At 43.0% G+C, this 9,572-nt stretch overlaps 1 pseudogene; it reads right to left on the bottom strand.

The window, feature by feature from the left end:
- Positions 1 to 5,390: 5,390 nt before the first annotated feature.
- LOC134372527 (uncharacterized) lies at positions 5,391 to 9,468 on the bottom strand (annotated as a pseudogene).
- Positions 9,469 to 9,572: the final 104 nt, after the last annotated feature.

Here is a 9,572-nt window from a genome sequence, read left to right as displayed (position 1 = left end):
TGTATACAAGGGTGCTTCAAAAAGTTCATGGAAAAATTCGTATTATCTTTTAATTCTATTTGTCCATAAACTTTCTGAAGTACCCCCATACATCTAAGCACATGTATTTGTATATGTATATGTACATACTGGGTGAATTTTCATTCCAAATAGGCTCGGTGCTTTAGAAACATAGTTTGTGATCCATTGCTTTAGGACCACATACTTCTGATGAAAGACAAAAATAAACAAACAGCTGAGAGTCAGAGAGATGAGGTCTGTAGCCCATAACAACATGAAAATTTAATGATCATCAGTCAAACCCAAGTTTCCCTGCTTTGATCAGATGATTGTTCCCTGAGGCCTTCAGGCTGGGCTGAGCCTGAGGCTTTGAGGCTCAGGAGCTCCTCAGCATGTGACTTCATGGGACGAATGGCTGTAGTCTGTGGCACTGCTGCCTGGACACCTCGCCTTCTCCTCCAACCCTCTCGTTGGGGCATGGTGGGGACTGTGCTGCTTTTATCACAGTCCTCCAGCTGACCTGGGGATCACAGTGTCTCAGGGCTTCATGTAGGATGTGCCTTTTATCTCCTGATAATCTTTATGATTTTGCTTATTACTTGCAGTCCAACCTCAGTGGCCCCTGTAAGCACAGCCAGGATCTGCAACTTGACTCTTAAATGATGATCTCATTAAGAAACAGATCCCATGCAACTAGCAAGGATGCTAGAAGACAATTATTTCTAATTAGTAAATGTTTAGATTTATTTTCTTTCACCACAGTGTGCCTCTCAAAGCTCCCAAGAGAAGAGAAAAAAGTAAACAAAAGTATAAATATACAATCACCAGTGAGGGATGATTCTCTTATTCCAGCTATGCCTAGGTTAGCTTGACCTTCAGCTAGAAATGGCCACTCCCTTCTGGACCTCTGGGCAGAGAACCAAAAGGCAGGGGAATAGTGGTGAGATGGGACTTGCCAAAGCCTGCCTGCCTCCCATCACTTGAGGGCAATGGGGGGTTCTATCCAGTTTTACAAATCAGCCCACCGCCGAGCCCCTGGAATCATGCAGGTCTCTCTCAGGTTGCAGTCTGCCCAGCGACATCCTCCAAGCACCTCTCACCCTTCTTAATGTGAAGAACAGCAGGAAGCAATATGACTTCCTCCAGCCTCGAAGAGCAAACACAACTTAAAAGGCTGATGCAGCCTTACTTTTTCTTTTTAAGCAGATTAATATTAGCCATTTATACTTTGCAAAGATTCATAAAAGAATTTATACCAGTCCTGATATAAACAGAGCTTTTTGTATGATGTAATGCAAAAGCCTCATTCTAGGACTACAATAGCATTCGGAATAAATGCTTTAGCATTTTTGTATTTTTATGGACTAGGAATTCTTCTACTAGCTGCACACCTGCTCTGCTGACCCAGACAACACAAGCCGGGTTCCCAGGATGGGACAAGGATGTCACTCTTCCTTTAGCAGCTATGCTACACTTTGTAACCACACTTGCACCCCTCCGGCCATTGTTTACTATAAAATTTGCCATCCAATGTCAGTCTTTGAGTTGGACTCTTAGAGATCTTTTCCCTTGTAGCATGCATGTTTAAAGTTACAGGAAATGTATAACACAGTGGAGAAGAAATGAAAGGCATGGTAGATGCAGGCTGATTTTTAGAATTACTTACAATTATTTCTTATTAATTTGCATATACTTCAATCAATGTGTGAGAGGTATCATCACAGCCTTATTTCATAAGTGAGGAAGAGAAGTGTAAGACAGTTTAGTGATCTGCCCCAAAACCCACAACTAACATGGAGATGCTTCCTTAGACCCCATCTGTTTTCAAAACCAAATGTTCCTGGCTTTCCCCCACACCACACGTGCATGCAGGAGGATGCTCATAAATCACCGTTGACTGCTGGAGTGGGAAGGAGAGGCAAGTGCACAGACCAACATACAGATTTGTGGGAAATCAGACCCACCTGCATGACACAAACTCTCCTTGCTCTGAGACAAGACAGCATGGAAGGGACAGCCACTGAGGAGTGAGGACCAGCACCTCTGCACTTGTAGACAAGCAGCACCTGAAAAGCAGGTGATGCGGAACTTTGAATGTGAATCATCAGGGTGTGTTCCCCAAGCATCCTTCATGTCCCTTCAGCACTTTTTGTGGGTGTTCAGTCAGGTTTGTGCTCTCCCCATGATCTCTCCAGATGCATCCTCCTTCTGCTCTCCAGAAAAGAACAGGAGAAGCATTGCAATTTAAAACAATTCTTATTGTTAATAGACATGATCACAGCACACAACTTCCGAATGCTTGCTTGAGATGTCATTACCAAAGAACTGGCTCTAGAAATTCCAGAAAAGGAGCATGGATGCAATTATGAAACCAAGCCTTCCAAACATAATACTCTAAGAGACTGTTAAAAGAAGACAACAGCTTTAGGTTAGTCTTCTAAAGGCTTTTCAGTTTGAGCCTTTGGACCTTACGGAGGGTTGGAAAAGAGTAAGATCTGCTAGTCGAGCAAGAGTTCATTTGATTTTCTTCCACAAATTTGGAAACTGAGTAGAATGGAACCAGCCTGCAGAGACAGAATGAGCAGCAATCCCTGGTCACCAGCCTTGGTCCCCATCACCTGTGGGCTGAGGCAGGGTGACAGCAACAGGAGGAGCCTTGCAGGCCTTTGGTATTCAGGGTGCAACTTCATAGACAGAACGCTGAAGGAAGCAGAACTTCCTTGGAAAAGTGTTGAATCAGTGAATTTCAATGAAACAGCCCTCAGAGGCACAATATTTAGCGATGCCAGCTGGCATCATTTATTGACTAGTGGTGAGTTTGTGGGTTTAATATTTTATTAATATGGCACTGGACCATCTGAGAAAGTTGGAGCCACAAGGAAAGCTCCCCAGAAGCACATTTTCATATTCTCAACAGTGCACTTTGAGGGCTGAACAAAGTCTCCCGTGTATCTCTGAGGAAAATAGAAAATGAAGGATCTTCCACAAGCCATCACATGCTAAGGATGTCAAATGGGAGTGAGGAAAATCCATGCCTACTTTCCTTCTTAGGTGAACTTGTGGTTCTTATTCTGTGACTTCAGGTTCATGCAGGGCTGGAAAAGCTGCAGTCTCTATGCCCTAAGGTAGATTTGGGTACATGAATGGGTACCTTCTGTTATTCATTAAGTGATCCCAGGATGGCTGGATCGAATGAAGCTTTCAGTGTTGAGATCACAGGGTCAAGAACACAATCCATGTCCAAAGGGACTTGAAAAGAGAGTTAGTCTATGTATGGTATGAGATTTCAATAAGGTACAATTAAGCCATTTCAAAAAAAAAAAAATAAGGAAAACTCAATATTCAGAATTTTCCCTCCTGCGTTACATTGCACAGTATTTTAAGAAAGTGACAAATACAGAAAAAACACTATCGGATGTTCTCCTTAAAGACATATTCAGAGAGCCAGGTTAGAGATCTGCTTTGTTTTAATCTCAACTGTTAATATATGTGTAAATTCGTATTGATTGATATTGCAACATTCTAAAATGCCATTTAAGAGATCAAACGAATAAAGTTGTTAGAGCAATTTTACTGTCTGATAAGTTGGACATTGATTACATATACATAAATGTGATACATAAATGTGTATGAGTACTTCAAAAAGTTTGAGGAAAAATAGAATTCAAAGGTAATACAAATCTTCCCATTAACTTTTTAAAGTACCTTCGTACAGTGTGCATGATGATTTTCTCAGTACAACATGGCTGAGAACAGAGCTCTGGAGCCAAATTGTCTGATTCAATCCCTGCTCAGCCCAGCCTGCAGTGATTTACCTTCCAATTCTGAGCCTCAGCTTCCTCACTTGTAAACTGGATATACTACTAGCACCTACTTCATATGTCTGTCACAGCTAGCACAGTATCTAGCACCTAGTAAGTGCTAAATATGTATTTGCTATTATTTTCATGTGTTTATTTGATTCTTTTTTGGACTTCAGGTGCAAAGGACATTAATCACTCATCTCAGGCCGAGGCCCCTCATTAACCTGAGCACGGCTTCTCTTTCATTTTGTACCCTTTGTTCCCATCCTTTACTCCAGCCCCTCCCCCTCCATAGGCCCCATTTAACAGCTGGTATGCATTCTTTCCTTGTGCATGCCATTGTAAAATATGTAGGCCTGTTTTGTGTGCATGTATTTTGAATTACATAAATGGAATCTTGCTATTATAAGGAATTGGCTCATATGAGAGTGGAGACTGGTGAATGCAATCTGCACTGTGGGCCAGCATGTTTAGACCCAGGAGAACTGACTGTGCAGATGAAGTCCAAAAGCAGTGTTGTGGAAATTTCTCTGTGACCAGGGGTTGGTTGGACTTTTTGCTCTATTCATGCATTCAGATGGTTAGATGAAGCCCACCAATGTTATGGAGAACAATATACTAAACTCTACCAATTAAATTGTTAATGTCATCCAAAAACAACTTTGCAGAAACACTCAGGATAATGTTTGACCAAATATCTGGGCAATTCATGGTCCAGTTAAGTTGAGAAAAAAATTCACCATTACAAAAGCCCCTTGTCAAATTGACACCCATACACATCTCCAAAAGACACAATAAAAAGTTTTACATTTCTGCCTGACATGATACAAGTATCCCATGTACAAGTGAAAACACACTAACACTTTTCCCAGAAGAGGATGCAAAACCATTGGATGATATTACCGTTCTCCTTTGTATCTAGAAACTTAAGTATTATGTTGTAAAGTTCACAATACTTAAATGTTAGATGCATATAAAGTCAATATATTTTATGTTACATGATAAGGGGATAAAAGTGGAAAGAAAACATATTATGTACACACACACAAAGACATACAGAAGCATAATCAAAACAATATAAGAAATAAATACTGATAACAGCTACAACCCTTATTTCTGTAACTGGTCACATGATAACAGCTCGTATTTATATCTACCTTTTCCACTACCCATGCTGTATTCACTCTACCCTCAGCAAGCACCTTAGCTGGTGGTAGCTCTTTACCTGGTGGGGTGACTCAAACCTTCATTTCTGTAGAGCTGGACCATCAGATTGGGTTATAGTTTTTTATTAAGTTTCATCACAGGACATGATAATAGTAAAACATGCCCTAATCTCTTGTATTTCAGACATGCTCTTCTTTACCTCCACTGTGGAGTAGCAGCCCAATTTCTCCTTGGTAGTCAGGATCAATCACTCCAATCAACACACTGACTCCCTTTTTGCTGGTTGGTTCAGAGACATGAAAAGCGCAAACTGGCCAGATAGCAGTCTTAACATGTAGATCAATGGAATCATTGTTGCGTCTCTTGGTGGAAGCATTTCTCCCTCTGGACCTATGACCTCTGGTCTAGCAAAGCATAAGGTCAGGGGACAGGAAGCAAACATTTTTCTAGTGGGTCACTACGGGTAATAGTGAGTGGTGCCACTCTCATTTCCACCCCTCTGGTTCCTGGATCTGTGAATCCCAGCTACGGGAGAAAAGGCACCATATATTAGATATTGATTCATAGGATATACAGTCTCCTAGAGAACCTTGCCCCAGCCCTGCAAGGTACTGCCACCTAGCTGTTACTCTGAGTGTTCAAAAGGCCACTCCACTGTTTTATCAAACCAGGAGCTTCAGAACGGTGGTTGACATGGTAAGACCAGTGAATTCCATAAGCATAACCTATTGCTTTACTTTGTTTTCTGTGAAGTGAGTTCCTTACTCAGAAGCAATGCTGTGTGGAGTACCATGACAGCAGATAAGGCATTCTGTAAGTCCAAAGATAGTAGTTTTGGTAAAAACACTGTGTGCAAAGGAGGTAAATATGTGTCCAGGGTGTCGGTTCCACTAAGAACAAAACATTGTACCTTCCAGGATGGAAGTGGTCCAATGTAATCAACATGTCACCAGGTAGCTGACTGATCACCCTAGGTAATGGTGCTATACCAAGCAATCAGTGTTGGTCTCTGCTACTGGCAGATTGGACATTCAGCATGGCCATAATCAGGTCAGCCTTGGTGAATGGAAGTCCATGTTGCTGAGCCCAGGCACAATCTCCAGCCCTGCCACCATGGCCACCTTGTTCATGAGCTCATTTGGCAATGATGAGTGTGGATGGAGAAAGAAACTGACTGTATCCACAGAGGAAGTTATCCTGTCCAGTTGATTTTTAAGTTTCTCCTTGACTGAGGTCACCCTTTGGTGAGCATTGACATGACACATAAATATCTTCATGATTTTTTTTTCCATTCAGAGAGGTCTATCCACACACCTCTTTCCCACTCTTCCTTGTCACCAGTCTTCCAGTTATGTTCCTTCCAACTCCATGACCATCAGCCAAACCATTGGCTAAAGCCCACACATTGGTCTGGCCATTTCTCCTTGCAAATCAAGGGCACAACCAGGTGTACTACTCAAAGTTTTGCCCACTAGAAGAATTTCCCTTCACCACTGTCCTGGATGTTCCAGGAAAGGTTCATAATGATGCAGCTGACCACTTTTGGATGAGTGCCTGCATATTCTGCCAAACTATCTGTAAACCAGGCCCAAGACTTCTTTTTCTCTGTAATTGGTTGGAAGAAACTCTCCATGAGATCACAGGTAGAGGCTGGGAGAGAGAAGACAGGGTATCAGGATTGGGGACCATGGGCATTTGGGCCACTTCTTCATGTAAATTACTTGTGTCTTCAGGACCTGCTTGGGCCTGATTGTGTTTATACAATTTTCATTTGATGATGGAGTGCTGCTGTGCATATTCAACTCCTGGCTTGGTGGGTCAGATAACACCCAGTTCATGATGGGCAGCTCAGGTCACATGGTAACTTGGTGACCCATAGTCAAGCATCAGTCTCTACTAAGGTCCAGTAGCAGACCAGGAACTGTATCTCAAAAGGAGAGTAGTTATCTACAGAAAATGACTGGGCCTTGCTCCCAAATCCTAAGTGTCTGCTCTGTGATTCACCTATAGCGGCCTGCCAAAGGCTCCAAACAGCATCCCTATCTGCCACTGACACCTCAAGGACCATTGAGTCTGCTGTAGCATATTGCCCAATGGGCAGAGCAGCTTGCACAGCAGCCTGGACCTGTTGCAGAGTCTTCTCCTGTTCTGTGCCCCACTCAAAATTAGCAGCTTTTTGGGTCACACGGTAGATGGGCTGGAGTAACACACCCAGATGAGAAATGTGTTGCCTCCAGAATCCAAATAGGCCCACTAGGTGCTGTGCCTCTTTCTTGTTTGTAGGAAGGGCCAGATGCAGCAACTTATCCTTCACCTTAGAAGGGATATCTTGACATGCCCCACACCATTGGACCCCTTGGAAATTTAACTGAGGTAGGAAACCCCTAAGTTTTAGTCAGATTTATCTCCCATCCTCTGACACACAAGTGTCTTACCAATGAGTCCTGAGTAGTTGCTGCTTCATGCTCACTAGATCCAATCAGCATAATGTCATAAATGTAATGGAACAGCATAATGTCTTGTGAAAGGAAAAGACAATACGTTCTCTGGGAACCAAATTGTTTCATAGGACTGGAGAGGTGTTGTAGCCCTGAGTTAGGACATTCAATTGAAAGAAAACTGTTTCTGGTGGTCTTTCATAACAGATATATAAAAAGTCCATTTTCCAGATCAGTAGCTGCATACCAGGTACAGGGGATGTGTTAATTTACTCAAGCAATGAAACCACATCTGGTACAGCAGCTGCAATTGGAGTTGCCACTTGGTTAAGCTTATGGTAATTCACTGTCATTCTTCAGGATCCATCTGTCTTCTTCACAGGCCAAATAAGAGTGTTGGATAGGGATGTGGTGGGAATCCCCACCCCTGCCTCTTTCAAGTCCTTGATAGTAACACTAATCTCTGCAATCCCTCCAGGGATGTGGTATTGCTTTTGATTTACTATTTTTCTAGGTAGAGGCTGCTCTGATGACTTCCATTTGGCCTTTTCCACCACAATAATCCTTATTGTACAGGTCAGGGAACCAATGTGGGAATTCTGCCGGTTGCTGAATATGTCTACCCCAATTATGCATTCTGGAACTGAGGAAATAACCACAGGATGGGCTCAGGATTCTCTGGACCCACTGTGAGTCATACTTGAGATAAAACTCCACTTATCACCTGATCTGCATAACCCCCTACTTTGGTGATGCACAGTGACGTTTCATACCTCCTAGAATTAGTGTCAGTTTAGAGCTGGTGTCCTGTGGTCTCTTTTCCCCAATGCACCATTGCTCTTGTAAAAGGCCATGGGACCCCTTGGGGAAGACAGGGAGAGAGATTGCCAGCATGTTTTTGGCAGTGTCCTAGATCCTTCCTCAAGGGGACCAGGACTTCTCTTCATTTAAGGGGTTCTTGTCTGTAAACTGGCTCAAGTATGGAAAAGATTGAGGGGTCATGACACTCTGTTTTCTGATTCAGGTTTGACTTTTGTTCACTTGACCTAGAACTTTTCTGCTTATACAGATCAAGAAAGACTTCAGTAAGCTTCCTGTCTATTTCTGTTCTAAGAATACCACAAACAACTAGCTAATGCCATGGGTTTATGCAAGTCAGACTACTCTCACCGCTGCTTTGCCTCTACTGTCCATCATGGTAAACACTTCCACCTGCTTTTGGTGGTTTAGTGCCACCACTGGCCCCTACCACCCTGCAATCCAATTATTCCCATGACATGTCATTTTCCCAATTCTGTGACTACAATTCCCACTGTAAGATCTGTCCTACAGACAAGAATAAACACAGAGCACTTCAAGGATGCTGGGGCTTCCCTCGCATATCCGTTTCTCACAATCACGGTGAAGGGTGTGTCTTCTGGGACTTTCTCAGGGTATGTAAGTCTTAAATGAAAAATCTCCTCTGATATGCCCGTATCCCTAAACCTTTACATCCCTTCTTCTTTACTGTACCAAGGCACATCTGGCATCTCTAACTCACTCACTGTGGGCCACCTTTTGGTCCACGTTTCAGCCAACCAATTGACCAACTGTCTCTGCTTAGTGGGCCCATATCTATAAATTCAGCCTGATACAACTGCACATTTCTTTCTGCATTAGCCCACACCCTTAATATCCATTCCTACACATATTTCCTGGGTTTATGTCTGTATCGACTAGAAAACTCAACAAATTCTGTTGGAGTTTCTCAACTAATTTCTGTGGATGTGTTCTGTAGCACACATCCTCATAGGTCATATTTTGTACCTCCCCTTTAGGGGCCTGCTGGGACTTGAGTCTAGTTGTAGGTCTAGAAGCAAAGAGGGGTAGTGGGGGTGCGTCCTGAGGAGAATCAGCATGTCCTGCAGGGCAGCTGCCTCAGAGGAGGCCTTTACTGTTCCCCCAGGCAACGAAGGGTTAAATGCCTCAGGCTGGGGTAGAGGGGCTGCTTCTACTGGCAAAGAAGACTCGTCATAACTTAGGGGCTCAATGACCCTGGCTTCATCAGGGTCTTGCCCCATGCACCCATTCCAACTTTCAGGATGCTCTCTGAGGTAGCTATATTAATTTAAGACAAAGCATACTTCACAACAAGGACAATTATTAGAGGTGAAGTAGGAAATTA

This window comes from Cynocephalus volans, chromosome 3, assembly GCF_027409185.1.
Source record: "Cynocephalus volans isolate mCynVol1 chromosome 3, mCynVol1.pri, whole genome shotgun sequence".
Taxonomy (NCBI): Eukaryota; Metazoa; Chordata; class Mammalia; order Dermoptera; family Cynocephalidae; genus Cynocephalus; species Cynocephalus volans.
The sequence above is the reverse complement of the archived record's forward strand: the minus strand, read 5'-3'. Positions and strand labels throughout refer to the sequence as shown.